General features: G+C 39.2%; 1 protein-coding gene across 18 annotated transcripts in view; it reads left to right on the top strand.

Moving 5' to 3' along the window:
- The window catches only part of ESRRG (estrogen related receptor gamma), a 496182-nt gene that overhangs the window by 320112 nt on the left and 158990 nt on the right, over positions 1 to 17080 (top strand). Inside the window, exon 1 of one of the 18 annotated variants that reach the window (XM_079968785.1) lies at positions 2715 to 2826. The exons of 16 other annotated variants lie outside the window; for them this stretch is intronic. The gene's annotated coding sequence lies outside the window, so the exon portion shown is untranslated. Of the gene's footprint in view, positions 1 to 2714; positions 2827 to 6566; positions 6586 to 17080 lie in introns of those variants that run through there. One more of the 18 variants, XM_079968786.1, reaches the window with a different exon arrangement.

Raw genomic sequence — 17080 nt, 5'->3', positions numbered from 1 at the left:
TGTGCTGTTTTCAGACAACCATGACTACGTATATTGTAACATTCATTTGGAAAGGAGTATATTTTTTCTGTTTGTCCATGGTAGTTTAAAATGTTTTATTTCTGCCCTTTCCATTTTTAGACAGTTTTCTATTAATAGATTTACAAGTGCTTTACATTAAAATAAATAAATCCAGGTACAAAATTGATTTTTAATGGTAAAACATACCTTACATCTGAATATGGTTTGGATGTATGTACATATATGTAATAGAGACTACTTACGCAGACAAGGGAAAAGTGAAGCACACTATTTAGCAAAATAGGTAAAGTCAATATATTTTTTCTGCTTTTAGAATACAGAAAGAAATCTTGGATGACTTAAGGTCTCCTTTATTACAAATGCTTTTTGCCCTTCCCCTTAAAAACACCGCTTATAAATATCAATTGTGTATACTTGGCATGTTAGTTTTATCTGGAATGCTTTTAAAAACACAACTCTTCAATTTTTTAATACATACAAACTTTGATTTTACGTAATGCAATTTTTAAGACACAGAAAATGAAGAGAGCCTAGGTGTCAAATTTCTGTGAGAGGGAAGTATTTTCAATTCCTCAGCAGTCTCCACCCTAGTCTAATTTTATTTTACTTTTAGCCTGAAATCAGAACTTTCATAAGATGTATCTTTAAAAAGGTCTAGCGGTAGGTATCATTGTTTTGCCTAGTTTTAGATCTAGGAAAGAAAGGAACTCAGCATCTTGCTATCTGAGGTGCCTAGCTGCTTCTCTAATATTTGCATGAAATTCGGCTGCAGCCTTCAAGGGGATTTGAGTGGATTGGATTCTTTAAGGTTAGTCCCTGTCTAACCTATTAAATTCAATTCTCATGCAAAACTATTTTAATGTCTTTTAAAAACCAATAACCACTGTTAGGACGGCATCATATACTTGCCGTAGAATATTTATGGTACTAGATCATTCTATTGGCATGTAGAACAAACCAATAATCCACTTGCATTATTCCAAATTAAGATTCTATATTGTTTACATTCTGTGCTGGGAACCTTTTAAACCAGTTTTATCAGTAAAACATGTGAATACCTGCCAAAGGGTTTATATCACAAAAGCCACACATGTGGTTTTTTTCCTACACTGCACTGAATTGATGTATAGTTATGGGGTGAGCTCCCATTGCTCGGTCCCTGCTCCTGCCCACCTAGCAGTTCGAAAGCACATCAAAGTGCAAGTAGATAAATAGGTACCGCTCCAGCGGGAAGGTAAAAGGTGTTTTTCCATGCGCTGCTCTGGTTCGCCAGAAGCGGCTTAGTCATGCTGGCCACATGACCCGGAAGCTGTACGCTGGTTCCCTCGGCCAATAAAGCAAGATGAGCGCCGCAACCCCAGAGTCAGCCATGACTGGACCTAACGGTCAGGGGTCCCTTTACCTTTACCTTTAAAGCCTTTTAGCAATTTGTTAAATTCCGAGGCTTTTACTATTCTATACAATTATTTTGAGCTTCTTAAGGCTCAGTTATGTGGATCCTATGTGCTAACAATTAGGAGGACACCTGTGTCTTGAGTGTCATCACCAGGGATTGGCATTGGTGTCACTGTAGAGCTGCCTAGTGCAGTACCTTTCAGATTCCGTATGTGGTGCAGAGCCGTGCTTGACATGGTAGGGCAAACCCTTGCTTCATCCCAAAGGCGTCTGAAGTTTAGAAGTTAAATGCATTTCAAATGAAGGGGCCAAAAATGTAAATCAGTTTAACAATGCTGTCTTAGGCATTCTGCAACAGAGGTTCTGAGACTGCAAGACACTTAACAGGAAGCAAGCTCTTTTGAAATAAATTATATTTAACTAATTCTCACTATATAACTGCCTCACAGAGACTATTTGATACTGTTTCCATATGATAGCAGTTCAGCTCAGGGAGGTGTTTTCTATGAGCTAGCTCAGTCACCATTCATGTTTGTCCCCACTGTATAGTTTGCTTTCATATCACTGCCAGACATTTCTGGAAGCCGCTTTAGGTGGCATGGAGACAAACCATGTGGCGGGGCCAATCTTCATGCTGTGCCAGTGCGCACACAAAGGCTTGCTGTGTAGAGGAGCAGTCATGTACAGGCAGTTTCAAGTACCCTCCATGTGTATGCCAAAATTACCCCTTATTCCCAGCTTGCATGATTTTTTTCAGCACCATTAGTGCACCAGGTGCTTTATAGCACAAGAATTTTAAGAAAGGTCCCTGCCCCAATGAACTTACAAACCCAAGCTTCTAAGTGTCCAGATGTCAGGGATGTGGATGGAAGAAGCAAGTAGGATGAAATCAAGCCAATTCACTCAAGCATACTTATTGTGGAAAAGTTGTGAACTAAGCAGGAATTATGGTATAAGGGCCTTCCGAAACAGGATTGTAATTTTTCCTCAGAAATTAATCACTGTTCATTCTATGCATTCTAACCAATAAGATTATTACCAGCTGCATGTATGCTAGAACTGTGAATGACGTTTTTACTCAGGCTTCCATCTAGAAACAATTTATAAGCTAATGCAGCCAGTTGGACTTGTATTAAAAGCTAGCTTTTAATTTTGATGTCTGATCACATTAATGTGGCTATTTATGGCATTATTTATTAATTATATGGGTAAATAGCATCCATGTCACTACTTAATAACATTACGCCGAGTGCTCCATTATCTCCATTCCACAGCAGGTTACAAATGGCAAGCGTTTTCCCCACCCACCCCAATTTGTTAGTATTTGGAGAGAGAAAGGAGGATAAGTAAAGAAAGCTGTCCAGATGTCTGGTCTGGATTTCAATTTGGCAGATGCCTCAACATATTTTGGTAAGAAGATTGTTATGGTTGACTTTCTATAGCGTAGTATGTCCTAAGATGTGTGAGTTATATCTATTGTTGTCAAATACAGTGGTACCTCGGGTTACATACGCTTCAGGTTACACACTTCGCTAACCCAGAAATAGTGCTATCATGAAAATTTTGGTGCAAACTTATCCTAATACAGTGGTACCTCCAGTTACATACGCTTCAGGTTACATAAGCTTCAGGTTACAGAATCTGAAAACCCAGAAATAGTACTTCAGGTTTAGAACTTTGCTTCAGGATAAGAACTGAAATCGGGCTCCAGCGGCACAGCGGCAGCAGGAGGCCCCATTAGCTAAAGTGGTGCTTCAGGTTAAGAACAGTTTCAGGTTAAGAACGGACCTCTGGAACGAATTAAGTACTTAACCTGAGGTACCACTGTACTCCTTTTGGAAAGAAAGCTTTCTGCAATAGAGTACTCTAGCTCAGATTTCAGTCATTCAAGAGTATGGCAATTTCACCAAGAAACTAATTTATATGTGTTTCTACAAACAGAGACAAGGAGGCTGAAGTCCTACAATTGTTGGACTACAGCTTCCCATCCTCTCTGACCATTATTCATGCTGGCTGCCTGATGGGAGTTCATCAACATATTGTGTTGCATACTATGGTGCCGCCCCCGCCCCGGGCAACACAATATGCAAATAACTAAAACTGGGAAAGGAAGGTTTAATAAAGATACCACTTGGCTTTCTGTTCTTGCATTTGCTGCTTAGTGTTAGCTATCTTTGAATGAAACTTCATGTGGAGAGAGTGGGATATGGGGGAAGTTAATTTTTAAGGGAGACCCAATGATTGTATTACCTCAAATGACACACTTGTTCCTGAGCTTCAGCAGGACAAATGAGTCATATTAAAAATTGGTTTGGGAAGCCTTGCATAGGACCTGCATTTTCCTTTTACATATTGCATCTCTATTGCTGCCAGTCTCTTACTTTTTGTAATTGCCTAATTCCCTTTTCAAAAATTAGTGAGCTGTATGAGGGAAACGTACATTATCCATATTTGAGTCCAGTTAAAATGTGCTATTACAAGGTGAATCCTGGGAACTTGAGAAAATACAGATATCCATAAACAATGACAATTTTATTTCTGATTAGTCTCTTTATTTGGGTTTTAAAAACTACAAAGTTCAGGTTGAGAAATGGAAACTTAAAGTTCCTACTAGCATGTAGAGATGTTAGGGTCTCCATGAGGCATGATCCTCCAGTGGACTTTTCCAAACACACATCCAGCCAGTGCAGCTTTGGGAATGCTTGAAAAATGGCATTTTCAGAAGAGCAGTGGAGAATGCAATGGTGACTCTTCAGAAAAATACCACTTTATCTGTTTCAAGCAAGTTTCCTGAAAAAAAGGGTAGATCAACTGATTTTTCCACATGAGCTGATATTTTATTTATATGATCCGACATATTGGAAATGATTAATTCATCAGGGTTGCTACTGTAAATTTGCTGAACATATAATGAAATTGCAATAATACAAATTGGAGAACGGAATGTTTTGTTTCTTAAAGAGTCTGCCCACAATTCTTGCCAAGTTAATCTGAATTTTAGAGAGAAAATCATTTAAATGATAAGCCCATTACAGATGATCATATATTTGCTAAACCAGGGAAACATCAAACCATGATTTTGTACCCTAACCTGTTCCAAAGCTGCTAACCATAGTTTCCTGGTTCAGGTGACATTGGAAACTGGTTAATTTAAGGTTTCTTGGTTTAACTGCAGCTCATGCAAAGGAAGGAGTGAAAGAACTGCAGGTGCATGCAAATGAGCCATAGGTATCTCAACTTATTAAGCCTTTATCACCCCAAAGCAGCCAGGAAACTGTGGCGTGGACTTTAGCGTCAGTGGAGGGAAAGCAGATGAAAGAGCCTGTATGAAATTACTCCTACCCCCCCCATTGGATTTGAATGATACATTTATTTTATTTTTAGTGCAGACTGATTGAGTGAATTTGTTTAAATTAACTAACTACAGGCCATTCTGGTATCATAGAAGTTAGAAATGGGAGCCTCAAAGGAGACCATCAAAGGCAAACATTCCTCGTAATACCTGAAGTACTTCCCCGCTTATATCTGTAGGCTGATTTTCGCTTCAGTATTCAGATACTTTAAATGCATTTTGCTTAATAGTGTCTATTTGGGTGATTTTGTTTTAACAAAACAGGGATGCTCATTGCAAGGGATGCTATTCCTGTCATAGGGTTTGAGAGTGTAACGAGGGAAAACAGCATTAGCAGTGGCCCTGTGGTGCTCATTTTATAGTATTGCCTGTCCATCTGTCCACTGGAATGAGCCACTTATCATGCTTCTAGGTTTTTCTCTTTCAACTTTAAGAATTATGAAAGGAAAATTCCAATTTTTCCTGTCCCTTTGTGACAGGTAGACTGAAGATTGTGGCCATTTGGATTAAAAACATATCCATCACCACCAGGCGACAGGTTATTATTATGTCTCCTTTGAATATATGAATTTCATCCGCTATGTATTGGAAGTCTAAGAATGCCAACTTTTTATATAAATAATTATCTTGCCAGTGATGTACTGCATACTGTTGCCATATTTTTTTCACTTTTACAGCATTCTTGGCCTTATCACCTATAACATAAATCTTAAGCTTTCATATTTAATAAAAACCTTTAGACTAGCAGTCCCTCTGTAATGCAGAGTCAACCAATCACACATCATCATCTGACTATCATTTATTTGTTTTCCTGTGACAGATGTTTTAGAAGATATCTCATTTTAGGTTTGACTGCATGTTTGATACAGCCAGGCAGTGGAATAAGAGGGAAACCGTATTTATGGCCCATTTTTGACCTTGATGGTGTAGCCCTCAGTTAGGAAGTCTCCAAACTGGGGGGAAGGATGTTAGAAGAGTTACCTTCTATTACATGGATTTCTTGGGTATATGTGGGAAATAAAATGTAAACTGTTCATCTTCCATATGGAAACTAGGAAGTTCTCCTGAACAGGCAGTGTTGAAGTGAACTGGAACTCTCTAGAACACTACCAATTTATTTCAGTTGTTTTTTGTGGATAATTGTGTCCTCTTTTTTTTAACAGAGTAGTCTGGAATGGTGGAAGATTGAGCTGCTTAATCACCTGAGCTGCTTAACCCCTCTGAAAAAAAATGAATGGTATTCAGAGTAGACCCACTAAAATTCATAAACATGGCTAAGTTAGCTCTATTAATTGCAAAAAGGTCAATTCTGAGTAACACTTAGTTCCCTGTGGTTTTCCCCCTACTTCCCAAATATACTATAAAACTTTACTCTGGTCTCAATTTCTGACAATTTAGGGACATTCTTTTTGTTTCCTCTTAAAAGTTCTAGAAACATTCAGCTAGAGTATTTGATTCTTAAACTGAAATCAATGAGATTTACAGGCAATTTACTGGATTTGGCAACTGTATGCCAACCTAGTTAATGTCTCAGATGCACTATCTAATCCTGATTTTTGTTTTCTCTACACAAAAAAACCTCCTGATAGAATCCAGTTGGCTGGAGAGAATATTTTGGATATGCCAAGAAATAATGTAGTACAATCCCTCTAGCATTAAAATAGCCACATTAGATGTCAGCTGATTTTTGTGTACACATAAATATAAATACATTTGCTGGCCTAACCTTGTACCCTTTTTGAAGCAAATACTCAGTGAACATAATGAAACACTGTGCTTGAGTGATGACTACTGCATATATTAAACATTTCATTGAGGTGGGTATTTTCGAAATTGTAAGCATTTAGCTGTAGTAACTATCATAGGTGGTAAAGAATCAGAGAAAATATAAACCATGTTATTCTATTTATTTATTATTTTTTTATAAAAGAAAAATATTTATTGGCTTGTTCATTTAGAAATAAACAGACATCTTGAGATTCTATGAAGATACTTATCATGTGAATTCACTTGCTTTATTCATACAGACACAGAAGTGAAATCCATTTATGCCAATTCCTTCCTGACCTTTGCTCTGTGAATCCAAAGGCAAAGCTCTAGCACACAGGCCAATAGCATAAATAGCTTTGAATTACACGTAGTAATATGTAACTGTGAAAAGCCAAAGGTTTTATGTTTTTCTTAGACTTTGTCAGCATGCTTGCTAAAATCCCCAAAAGATGAAACGGTTGTGTGTGTGTGTGTGTGTGTGTGTGTGTGTGTGTGTGATTCTTATGATAAAACATTAGTCTACACATAGAATAGTCTTAAGAACAAATATATCTATTTATTTAACTATCTAGGAATTTAAATAGTGAATATTTAGAAGGCTAGACAAATGGGAAACCTTTATATTTATTTTATATGGGTTTTTTATTGACACTAGGAAGCAAGTATTGTTGACATATATTTGTGAATGCAAAGTTATAGTACACAAATTGTTTTGCTAAAAGTGTACAGTAACAGCATACGGATATAATGGAATTTATTTCTTTATCAGTGAATTGATTTACTAGTATAGTCATCGGTCCTCTGTCCTGAATTTACCACCATATATTTGTGTGCAATCATTCCTGTTTTCCTGTACTACTGTTTTATACGTTGTGATGTAGTGTTAGTGGGCAATGTAAGTATGCAGTATTCTAGAGCAGATCAAGATCCATACACCAAACTATAGATGAAAAACAAACTATGGTTTAACATGAACGAGCTGTGTGCAAGTTCTTGCTCTGTTCCTGTCTTGCTCTTCCCGCAGCTGTGCTGCCAGGAAACAAGCCTGAGTCTGGCTTGTACATGCAAACCCAGGCTCCTGGTTTGTTTCTCTCTGAACAAGTCACAAGTGATAACCAATATTTTCTCTGACTGCTACACAGTCACATTAAACGTGTATTTTTAACTATGGCTTAATGTGATGTGTGGACTGGGCCAAAATAAGGCAGCTTCATACGGTTGACAAATTTCCCTGTTCACAGCATCTGGTTCTGAGAAGATTATTGGATGTTCCTCGGAGTTTTCTATTCCTTGAAAAAAATTTTTTTTTCAAACTTGGTTGTCCTAATTTCATAAGGAAATTTTCCCCATTGTTTAAAGAAGTAGTTTGTCATCCAGAGATTAGTGCTGCCACTCCAAACAGCTATATGCTCGTCCCTTTAGTCGTAAGCTGTTATATTCAGGGTCTTGTGGTACCGAAATGCATTGAGATTGGGCTATCTTATGGCTCGTGCAGATCCCTGGCAGATGGTATGAATGGTTTTCTATTTACCCTTAGGCCAGGGGTAGCCAATGTTTGTTTGTTTAAATTATTTAATTAATTAAATTTGTATACCACCCTTCATCTGAAGATCACAGAGTGAGTGGTTCACAACATAAGAATACAAAATGAAAACACAAAAGATATAATAAATGAAGAGCAAAAGCAAAACAAACCATTAACTCCCTGCTGCATATACATTTAAAAGGCCATATACAGTGGTAAAGGTAAAGGTAAAGGTACCCCTGCCCGTACGGGCCAGTCTTGACAGACTCTGGGGTTGTGCGCCCATCTCACTTAAGAGGCCGGGGGCCAGCGCTGTCCGGAGACACTTCCGGGTCACGTGGCCAGCGTGACATCGCTGCTCTGGCCAGAGCCAGAGCCAGAGCCGCACACGGAAACGCCGTTTACCTTCCCGCTGGTAAGCGGTCCCTATTTATCTACTTGCACCCGGAGGTGCTTTCGAACTGCTAGGTTGGCAGGCGCTGGGACCGAGCAGCGGGAGCGCACCCCGCCGCAGGGATTCGAACCGCCGACCTTTCGATCGGCAAGCCCTAGGCGCTGAGGCTTTAACCCACAGCGCCACCTGCGTCCCCATACAGTGGTACCTCGGGTTAAGTATTTAATTCATTCTGGAGGTCCGTTCTTAACCTGAAACTGTTCTTAACCTGAAGCACCACTTTAGCTAATGGGGCCTCCTGCTGCTGCCGCACCACCGGAGCACGATTTGTGTTCTCATCCTAAAGCAAAGTTCTTAACCTGAAGCACTATTTCTGGGTTAGCAGAGTCTGTAACCTGAAGCGTATGTAACCTGAGGTACCACTAATGTTAATCCGCCAAATGCTTGGTTGAAGAGAAGCATTTTTGCCTGGCACCTAAGGATATGTAATGATTGCAGCAGGGGAGCCGCTTCAGGGACATCATTCCACAAATGGGGAGCCACTGTAGAAAAGGCCTGTTCACTTGTTGCTGCACCTCGAACCTCTCATGGAGGAGGCACATGAAGAACAGGCTCAGATTATGATTGCAGGGTCTGGGTAGATTCATATGGAGAGATGTGGCCCTTTAGGTATTGCCGTCCTGGGCCATTTAAGGCTTTTTAGGTCAAAAATTGGACCTGGAAACTAATTGGCAGCCAGTGCAGTTGCGCCAGGATCTGTGTAATATGCTCATACTGCCTTGTCCCGGTGAGCAACCAGGTTTTCAAATTCTGCACCAGCTGGATTTTCTGAACTGTCTTCAGAGGCAGCCCTACTTATAACGTATAATGTGGTCCCTTCAGAAGTTATTCAACTACTGCTTCCACAATCCTTGACTATTGGGAGCTGGAATCCAACAATAACTGGTGGGCTACCCCTTCTCTATCTTTGCATTTCACTAGGCCTTCAAAATAACACTAGAAGTTAGTATAATGAATCTCTTTTCTCTGACTCTCCTGTTCTGGCACCAATTCAGTACAAATAGTGAAGCCACTATGTACTGATATATTTCTTGAGAAAACAGAAAAGTTTTAGCTTGGTTCCAAAAGTAAGTGCCGGCCAGGTTCCCTAGGATACCAGGGAACAAGTCTTGGTGTTCCATGGTCAAAAGATAGCATCTTCCCATTTGTCCATTTGCACAGGCATTGGGTCTCTGGGAACTAAAGGAAAACTGAACTAGAATAGCTGTCTTGAACTAGGTTATTGGATAAGTGGCTATTGGTTTATTTTAATTTATTGTGCTTTAAATAGGTGTTTTATGTGATGATTTGCATTGCCTGTGAATGTATCCTACCATTTGACTGAAAGATGAAGGGCGAGTTAGAAATGTGTATAATACACAAAATCTGCTCATGGAAGCAAGCTCTTTTTTTCATTCTTCGCACTGAGCACTTTCAGTGAAAACCAGTTTAGAAATTTTGAAGTCTGGCAATAAGGGCAATGAAAGGAACATCCTTAAATGATGCTTAGTTGAGTTTTAATTGTTCATGTCCCTGAAACTTTTTGTGTCATGTTTAATAGAGCTCCTTTTAGGCATTTGAATGTCATCCATCTCAATTTACAGTGTACATGTTGCTGATTGTTTTCCAAACTGCATTTTTCCTCCCTTGGTGTTTTATCTCACCCATATCTTGGTTGAAGATTTTTTAAAAATACATGAACCTTTGGGCAATTCACAGCTATACATTGTTCACACATTACTCTCTGTGTTGGTTAAATCTGTTTGTGCCACTGGCTGTTTTTGTTTTGTTTTCTCGTTTTAAGTTTTTGGGGGGACAAGAGGCAGACAAAGAAGACACATTACATTTATCAGCTTTGGAAGAAAATATAGAATAATCTTCAAGTTAAAACTAAAGCTGCCTTTAAATCCTTAGTAGAAAAACCTTGAACATAAAATTCTCTACTTGGAAAAACAGTACTGAGATAATAAAAAAGTCTGTTCCCAAGGGTCTAAAGTATATGATTTGGATCCTGCTGCAGTCAATCAGGAAATTCCTATCAAAGTGATGCATGGTCAGACACCTTTAAGCATTTTAATTAATTGCCAATAGCTCAGATATTGAAGCTAAATAGCTGCAGAATAAAACAAGGGAGTACTTTGTATTATCTACTGGCACCTATCCTTTTATAAACTGGTCCACCAATGTGTGCATAGTTAGGATCCCTTAACAGTAAAGATAGATTCTTTCTTAAAAGCATAAAAGTGGCTTCGTGGTCAAGCCATTCCAGTATTCTTTGCAATACACTCAGCAACTGTTTGGGACATGTGCAATGGAAGGTTGAACTGGAGATCTGGGAGATCTCCTGGGAGTTGAAACCTGTTTCTTCTGAGCAATTGCATCTCTGTGTAAAAGCCCTTCTGTGACTGTCCTGTCTCTTTCTCTGGATGTAGGAGCATGGGGACTACCTTACACTGAGTAAGCCTATTTGTCCATGTAGCCTCATATTGGCTTACTCTGGCAGGGAAGCAGTTCTCCAGAGTTTCATTCAGAGATCTTTCCCATCAACCACTCCCTGATCCTTTTCACCAGAAATTTCAGGATTAAATCAGGGATCTTCTACACACACTGCAGTCCCTCTGCTATACAGTTCCCTGATGTGATTTATCACTGTCCCCACCCCAGCTCAGATTCTATAACTTGACAGAACCTTGCCTGATCTTGCTTTGTTCTTTATCATTGCAAGACTCCCCCTGGTCCCTCATACCTAATAATCCTGCTATTTGCTTGTCTTTTGGAAGATACTTGATTTACCTTTCTTGAATTTGCCTCAGCTTGCCTTCCCAGACTACGCTTTCACCAAATAAACCGTAAAGAAAGGGCTGGCTCTCTTCTATCTACAGTGGTACCTCAGGTTAAGTACTTAATTTGTTCTGGAGGTCCGTTCTTAATCTGAAACTGTTCTTAACCTGAGGTACCACTTTAGCTAATGGGGCCTCCTGCTGCCACTGCGCCACCGGAGCATGATTTCTGTTCTAATCCTGAGGTACTATTTCTGGGTTAGTGGAGTCTGCAACCTGAAGCGTATGTAACCTGAGGTACCACTGTAGTTCCATTTCCTTCACCTCTCCCTCTAAAAAGCTCTGGTCAGTAGCTAAACATCTTATCCTCCCTGAGATTGAATTATTATCCCCTAAACCAGTAAAAGAAAAGCAGATAAGAGGAAGAGTCCTCAAATAAGTCCCACATGGTCAGCTTGTTATAGAAGGTTGGAGAGCTATTTCTATGGGGTTGGCTGTGGCTGTAGAGGTGATAAGGAAAACATCATGGATTCTAACTTGCTTCCTTGGCTTCTGAGCTAGCTCTTAATACATACCACTACTTCCACATACATGGGTAGGAAAGTGGATGCAATGTGCATTTTGTCTTGCTCTAGCAGCAGTTTTAACAAAAAACAACCCCAAAACAAACCAGTCTCTCTCTTATTACACTACCTTGTGTGAATTTGCACTTTACACTTTTTGAAGGAAATATTCCCCCCCCCACACCCTCATGTCGAATTATTATACCCTCAGCTCATTTTGGTTCCCGTAACAAAAATACAATTTCAAGCTTTCTGTATGAGACCATGACAAAGTGATTTTATAGCTAGTACTGAAAGTGACTAAACTTGACAACAATTGTATTTTATGACAACCTCTGCTTTCATGTCCCCAGCCTACTTTCCTATCATCATTTTTATTCCCTTTTGGTTTTCTCTTCTCTCTCTCCTCCTCCCCTTTCCAAATGCGAGAAATTCCATATCTCTGCATTGGGTGGAAACAAATCCCTTTACCAGGAGTGCATTTTAATGGAGAGCATGCTTCACTTAAGTCACCAGAACCTTAACTGTATAATATTCAATTTCTTACCAACCCAGAACCAAAGCTTTTCCTTGAGAGCCATGTTCATAAGGGTAGTGGAAGAATTAGTATTACAGAACTAAATCAGATTAAAGTGGGGGGAGAGAATATGAATTAGATTTGTTAACAGATGGTGTGCATTGGAAATTAAAGGTGCTTTGCAAATGGAAGCGACAGCAGCTTGCCTCTTTTTCTCTTGGTCTTTCTCTTTCATGCACTTGATAGACGGGTATAAATCACAACAATCCCGTCTTGACAGCCAATTTTGAGAATTTGATCTGGTTAAAGACATGGCTTTCCCGCTCCACTCACTGAAACCGACTTCTATTTTATTTTTATACAGCACCTTGTCATATTTAGGAAAGCAGGATCACCTGTCTCCCTTTAATGAAATTTTCTTTAATTACAGTTATAGCTCTTTAGTGTTAATTACTTTTCCATTCAGGCTGAATTCTTAGCCAGTCTCATAGGAGTTTGTTTTTCCCCCACACTGACGCATATGCTACCATTTTCCTAAAGATGCTTTTCATTGTTAGAAGTTGTTGTCAGATCCATTCTAATTAGTTCTTAATTATCTGAATCATTATTGTGTAAGGAGAAAGAATTGCAAATGACTGCTAAAGTTAGTGTCTTTTTTTTGTTTTAGTTTTACAAAGAAGCCTTTAAAAGTAGCACTCAGTGCTCTTGCCAGATCTGCGAAGAGCTTAATAAATTGCCAAAATTATTGCAGAGCTATTTGTAATGTCTTTGATCCCAGATTTTTTTTTTCTTCAGAGATCAGAATGTAATTCCAGACAATCTATTTGTTTATGTAAATGGATCTCTCCCATCACTCCCCTGGAAAGTAGATTTCAGATTCAGCCCTCTGGTGTGCTTAATAATATAATTCACTTATTGCATTTAATATGGCAAGTTTGCATTTGGCTGGAGTGGGCTGCATAATCTTGGTGAATGGCAGACTTCTCCGAAGCTAGGGGAACAAAAATGAAACAGAGTATTTGGGGAGGAGGGAGATAGAGAGAGAAATCCTCTTTCAAGAAGTGAAGACAAGATCCTTAGAGCTGGCAACTAACAGTTGGTGGAAATAAAGCTTCCTACTGGCAGTCAAATCAAATGTAGTAACAACTCACCGACTCCCTGCTGCTAGCTGACAGCATGGTGTAACACACTGGGACAAACATTCACTTAAACGTTGATTGCAGGAAAACTGTCATTTCACAACTTGCCAAGTGCTATTCTTCCTCCTTTTTCTCTTTTGAGAATGAGGACATGGGGCAAAGGAATTGGGGGAAGAAATTGGGATCAGCTGGAGGGAGACACTCATATTTTTTTCCTGCCTAAACTTTTTCTTCAATAGATAGCGCAGTTATTTGTTGTTGTTTTAAACTGCTTTTTATATTGAGATTTAAAAGTTAGTTTTCTGTGTCATCTGCAAAAAGGCTTTGTGAGATAAACACACCTGTTTTGTGTGAAGACATTTATTCACACCCAGTTCTAAGAGAGACAGCAGAAATCATTAAGTCAGATCACTGATAAAATCAACTTTAGTAGAATAATTTCAATGGATACATTGTAGCAATCATTTTTAAAAAGATGGACTCTTGAGTCTGTTTAGAGATTCTTGGCTATATTTTCTCCTTTCTTTTATTGCTTCTTTCTTATTCCTTTTGAAAATGACAGACAAACAGTAGGCACTTATGATCCATAGCACCAGATTTGTGACTGGCACAAGTAACTGCTTTTGATGTTGTAATCACTTCAATATAATCCTTATTTGAAAAGCCTGTTACGTCCTGGAACAAATCTTCCGTTATTTTTGTAGTATCTTTATTTTGTTTTCTGGACTGCATGCAGTGCTGACTTTCTTTCTACTATTTCAGTCAGCTTTACGAAGAACACATACCTCAGAATATAGTTTTTGATTCGAATATTCCTAAAAAATTGTGCTTTCTCCAGGTGTGTGGGAGAGAGAGGCGGGGTGGGGAGTTGCTAAGTGAAACTGTGTGCCTGGGGAGAGGTGGGAGACGGACCAAAGTTGGTTGAAAACGGGCCAAGGTTTTCTTGCTTACAGCTTCCATGAATTTGCCGTGAAGCCGTTTGTCCCTGCAATGCTGCTGACAGCTGAGTGGCCCCAGGAAGAGACTAATCCCCTGCTGGACAAACAAGGGAGGAAAAGAGGCATAAGGCGTTATATGCCATGACCTGCTCATGCTTCCTATAGGCACCGATGTTGGGCTGTGTCTGGCATCCATTGTAGACTGGCCGATGGTTCCAAATCTCAATATCCTTTAAGTGGTGATTTCTTTTGTTCCACACTCACCCCCAGCAAAACTCTATAGTCCCTGGCTAATGCACAGGTTGTGATGCCACAAACATTACATAACAGCTGGACCAGATATTGGAAGTAAAGATCAGGTGGCAAAATGATCTGCTGAACCTCTGCCGAGACCAGACCCCCTTTTTTAATGAAGCAGAATAGTACCCATTTCAATCTGCCCTGATAGTCCCACCCCACAGCTAAGCAACATGAAGCTTGTTGATGGGAAGGTGTCCTAAGGTGATATAGCCACCTGTCAAGTTTCATGGGAACTTGAGGCTTGCAGGGGAAGCTTAGCAGTGCCTGGTCAAGTGGAGAGTAGCTAGAAAAGGACCTTGGACAGCTCCAATGATCCATGCTGAAGCCAGTCCAAGAAGTGTTGTCTCTCTAGGAAGCTAGAGCTGACTGAGGATTTGTGTATGTGGGCCAGACCTAAAGTGAGTTAGGATCCACCTCTTTGGATGGTTGACTTGCTAAAGAACCCTTCCCTTATCTGTAGCCTTTTGACTGGCAATGCGGAAGCAATGCAGGGGACTCCTATGAATCCAAGGAAGGTGGCAGGACTGTGTTCTGCTGCTGGGATGGATCTGAATAAAGTACTGTTGGTCCCCCCCCCCCAAAAAAAAATCTTGTCCTTATCCAGGGTTTGTTGCCATTTGCTTCCAGAACCCCAGATCCTGAGACTAGGATTGAGTCTCTTGCTGAGCAGTGTTGACCACACACCCCACCATTTTCTCCCCAACACTTTATCCAGAGGACTATTTTTTATAATGCCGTACACAATTGAAATGTTATGGAAGGATTGGAACACTCTATGGTACCTGAATGCCTTGGAAAGTTGAACTGCTTTATTCAAAAAGCTGCAGGATTGACTCTTACAAATATGAAATCTTTTTCCTAGCTGCGAACTGGGCTCTATTTTCCTGTCATATTTTAGCATGTAATCGGATGTGAGTGACTCATGCTTTGACTAAAAAATTCAATGTGAAATATTGAAATGGAAATAGGAAAAAAAAAGAATTTCACAGCTACAGTTTCTAAGCTACAGTTTAACTATAATTTTAGGAATTATGATTCTACATTTCCACTATTTTTACTTTAGTTTCGCTTTATGGCATATTGTAATTGAGGCATGAATCTTAAACAGATTCAGGAGTGACTAGGTTTGCACCTCCCACCAATAACTCATAATATGTTGTGTTCTTTTGAGCATGGGCTAGTTTTATACTCATTTTTATGTCTCACTTTTATATAGATCCCCAGCCTGCTTCCTATGTATAAGCTGTATTGCAGAGTGTTTTTTTTATTCAGGGCTGCTATGGAAATATTTAGCCTCCAATTTTTAAAAATGTAACTCCTCGTTCGGGGAAGCTGCAATTTTGCTTGATATTAAAAGCTTCTGTCCTGAATATGACAGGGTTTCTCAAAATCTAAAAGACCAAGAATAATGACTGAAAAGTAGAAGTCATGAAACCTACAAAAAATATTAAGGTGTTTTTTTTAAAAAAAATGAGTAACATTGTTGGTGTCACAGCGTTGGGTTGTTTTTTTTTAAAGAAGACTGTAAAAACAAGGGCATGGAGAAAATTAAATTCCTTTCATGACAAGGGATGTGCGTATGTTTTCATATATGTATGTGTGTGCGTGCAAAATATGCAAATACACTTACAAGTTATCACTCCTTTAAAAAAAATCATTTTGGACACTGGCAGGTTTTAAAGTTAACTGTCATCCACTTCTGGTCATCAATTGTCAACATTCATTTTGAGAGCCTGCACACCAAATTGTCTGAATACAAATGCACATCCCTGTGTTGAGCCATACTTCTTTTTGAAAGACTTGATACTTGTAGAAATTAGTTATTTGGTTTTTTTTCTCAAAGAGCTTAAGAGAAGGTTTCTTAGTAGTACATGAAATTGTTACAACTGAATTCTCTCTGTGTCTATGTATTCAAATAAAAAAAAACCACACACACACACACACACACGTGAAAATTGATACTACTAATTTAGTCTTTTCAAATACTGTATATTTTCTTTACCTTTGAATTTTTTTAAAAAAACAATAACACATGTCATATCTACATGTGTAGGACATACTGAAAAGTGACTTAATTTTAGTGTCTCTCACTCACATACCTGTCAAGGGCATAAGGCCATGTACCGTAATCTTGTTTTGTTTTGTTTTGTTTTGGGTGGTAGAAGAACATTTACCTTCTGCTGCCTGCCAGTGCTGCTAATGTTGACCCCACAAGCAAAAATCTAGCAGCATGTCATGGCCTTTAAAGATCCATCAGCTTTGTCTACTGCAGAAACAGTGCATGTCTAAAGACACATTTAATTAAAGCTGCATTAGTGCATATATACAGACTTGTTAAAACACTTAG

The sequence above is a fragment of the Podarcis cretensis genome (assembly GCF_951804945.1).
Source record: "Podarcis cretensis genome assembly, chromosome: 3".
In the NCBI taxonomy this organism is placed as follows: Eukaryota; Metazoa; Chordata; class Lepidosauria; order Squamata; family Lacertidae; genus Podarcis; species Podarcis cretensis.
This window is presented reverse-complemented; position numbering and strand designations above follow the sequence as displayed.